Below are 3,720 nucleotides of genomic sequence, written 5' to 3' on the forward strand. Positions count from 1 at the left end.
AAATGGATGAGATCTACATGAACAACCTGGACGACAGTGAGAGTAATGCTGGGCAATATTTGAGGGAAAGAAAGCTTAGGGGAGCAGGAGATCCCAGCTGGATCAAGAACAGAAAGGGAGAACAAGGAATAACAGACCATGATAAATGATGACCACATGACAACAGGCATAGGCAGAGTGCTGGAGAGGTCCCCAGAAATCCACAATGATACAACTTCTGTAAACTGCTGGCAATGGTCGAGAGAAAGCCTGATCTGACCTAGTCTGGTGATCAGATGGCCAAACACCCTAACTGTCGTGCTGGAACTCTCATCCAATAACTGATGGAAGTGGATGCAGAGATCCTCAGCCAGGCCCCAGGTGGAGCTCCAGGTGTCCAATTGTTGAGAAAGAGCGTGAATTGTTGAGACCAAGACTGGAAAAGCACAGGGACAAATAGCCAAACGAATGGAAACACATGAATTATGAACCAAAGGCTGTGGAACTCCCAACTGGATCAGGCCCTCTGGATAAGTGAGACAACTTAATAGCTTGAACTGTTTGGGAGGCATCCAGGCTGTGGAACCAGGACTTGTCCTTAGTGCATGAGCTGGCTGTTTGGAACCTGGGGCTTACACAGGGACACTTTGCTCAGCCTGGAAGGAGGGGACAGGACCTGCCTGTACTGAATCCACCAGGTTTAAATGAATCCCCAGGGGAATCTTGATCCTGGAGGACAAGGGAATGGAGGGGAGGGGCTGGGGGGAAGGTGGGGTGGGGGCGGGAGGGGGGAGGACAGGGGAACCCATGGCTGATGTGTAAAATTAAAACACAAATATAATAATAAAAAACGATATAGAAGGAAAACAAAGCAAGCTCCTTTAAATAAAGGAATGGTAAAAAGTTTAAAAAAAAAGAGTTTTAGTTTCTTTCATTCAGTGTGGATGGCCTTCTATATTTTCTGCAGAAGATGACATTTTTTCTAGTCCTAAAGAAGTAAACATTTGGAAAGTGCCCTGGATTTACCCAGATGACTAGGTCATAGCTACAAATCACACAAGCACTGGAAATGTTTGGGCCTCAGGTGGCAGTGGCAGTGCTGTGGGGGACCAGCTAGAGCCGTCTGTAATCAAGTCAGGTTGTCTGGCAGCTTCTTGAAAAGCCATCTAGACACATGGTTCTCAAAGCAACTTCCTTTACCCTGTACCGTGCCATGGAATGATAAAGCACTTTAAAGCTCTGAGTAGAGTTGGATGGTGGTGTCTCACACCTTTAATCCCAGCACTCAGGAGGCAGAGGTCGGCAGATCTCTGTGAATGCAAGTCCAGTCTGGTCTACAGAGTGAGTGCCAAGACTACACAGAGCAACCCTGTCTCGAATAACAAACAAAAAACAAAGAGCTTTGAATATGCTCTTGCCAGATGGTTAATCTGTTGATAAAACATAATTGTCTGTATAGTTCCTTATGAAATACTAGTACCATTGTCCCACTTTTCAGAGGAGGACACAGGTGTGGAGATTGTGAGTTTTGCAAGGTCGCATAAATAGCAGAGCCAGTAGGATTTGATCTCATGGCTGTGTGTGGTGAGGCAGAAGAAAGCAGTTTTAGTGCTAAGGGTGAAGCTCAGTGGTAGAGCATTTGCCTAACAGGTATGAGTGATGCTTGCTGAGTTGGATTCCAACAGGTCAGGGATGGGGTGTGTTAATTCCCTCATTGTATTGGCTACTTTTCTCATTACTATAATAAAACACTTGACAAAAGTCACTTCAGGAAGGGCTTACTTTGTCCACTATGGTGCAAGAGGCACAAAAGTGACAGTGCACTATAGTGACAAAAGTCACAGTGCACTACAGTGTATGGCCTAATGGCTCAGGCTTCTTGCTATCTGTTCTTATATCTTAAATTAACCCATTTTTATAAATCTATACCTTGCCACGTAGCTCATGGCTTACCAGTACTTTACATCCTGCTCCTCATGGCGGCAGCTGGCAGCATCTCTCTGCCTCAGCCTTCCACTTTCCACAGCCTTCCACTTTCCACAATTCTCATCCCTCTTTGTCCTGCCTATATTTCCTGCCTGGCTACTGGCCAATCAGCATTTTATTTATCAATCAATCATCCACAGCAAAAGTGTATCACTGTGGGGGTGCACTGCCACCATGCTCCCTGCCATGATAATGGACTGAACCTCTAAACTATAAGCCAGCACCCCAGTTACATGTTTTCATTTATGAGTTGTCTTGGTCATAGTGTCTCTTCACAGCAATAGAAGTCCTAACTAAAACAGTGGGTCTTGTCCTACTGGATATACATATGCTTAGAATTATGTCCCCTAAGTGATTCTAAATCCAGTCAAGTTGACAATAGGTTACACCTGCCGCCTTCTGGAGGACAAGAACATGAGCCTCCAGTCTCTCTTCATATCTTCCTCCCCACCTTCTATAGTTTGGATCTCAAATGACCTCTACAGGTAAATATGTTGAAGGCATGGTCCTATTCATGGTTCTGTTGGTGATGGGACCTTTAAAATGTAGGGCCTTGTTGAAAGAACGTAAATCATTAGGGATGTAGCCTTGAAAGGCACATTTGGACCTTTTTGGTTTCTGACAACATAAGGCGAACAACTTCTGCTTCCAATTTCCGTGTGAGGCTGCCTGAAGCAGTGGGGCCATGCATCATGGAATTAAAGCCTCGGAAACCACAGGCTGAAATAAACCTGTCCTTACAAGTTCATTTTCTCCTGGTTTTTGTTTGGTTTTGGTCTTGGTGGCAAAAGCTAGCCTACTAGCATACTCTGTGCTCCCTAGCCAGTTATGAGTTAAGAACTGGGGGGATTATGTCCTTAGCATACGCCTGGCCATCCTGTTTCAGAGTCTTGGTCCCTGCACATTTGCCTGCCTGCCACATTCTAGGTCCCCTGTACTCTCAGCTCAACTGTCTTTCCAATCCAGCCCAAGTTCTTTTCAATTTTCCCAGCCTGACTTGAACTTGGATTATTCTGTACTTTATACATTGTTTCCTGTGTGTCAGGTAAGTTTGGCCTCTTCAGCTAGATGCTCACCTCCTACACGGACACTGCTTTATCAACCATAGTTCCAGCAGCCCAGGGAAAGAGTGACTGCAGACACTGGAATTCCGACGAGCACGGCAGTACCAGGCACAGTTAGCTGTGGCTTCTAAGATCAGCCACTCAGTTGGAATTAAAGGGAGACTGTCACCTCAGAAATCTGAGCACCAAGGAAAGCAGTAGTTGGATGTGGACAATTATAACAGTTAGGTGTGGGGACTAGCAGGAGGTGTGTGCTAGGGATGAGAGAACAAGTAGAATTTTGAGGTGAAAGAATCTGTAGTCAAACTGAGGGGGTATCGCATTAGGGGATAGTGTTCATCTCAAGTCCAGGAAGGTTCCAGCTGTCATTCTATGCCAAGATGGCCTTGCAGATTAGCCTGAGTTCTGAAGTCAGGCCTTCTCATTGAATTCCCTTCTATTGGTAACTAGTTGACGTTGGTAAGTTACAAAACATTGAAACACGCTTTAGAAACGTTAGTGCACAACTTAGCAGAGAAAAGTATGGTGTTTGTCATTTCTAGCCTAGAAAGCCTGCCTGCCTTAACACAGAATATGAATAGGCATTATAAAAGGTGTGGGTTGGCATACAGGTAAGAGGATTCTCAGAGGTAAGTGTGGCTGGCACAGCTGAGTCAAGCAAAATTCAGGGGCTATCTTACCTGTGACTGTT

Source organism: Onychomys torridus, chromosome 4, assembly GCF_903995425.1.
Source record: "Onychomys torridus chromosome 4, mOncTor1.1, whole genome shotgun sequence".
In the NCBI taxonomy this organism is placed as follows: Eukaryota; Metazoa; Chordata; class Mammalia; order Rodentia; family Cricetidae; genus Onychomys; species Onychomys torridus.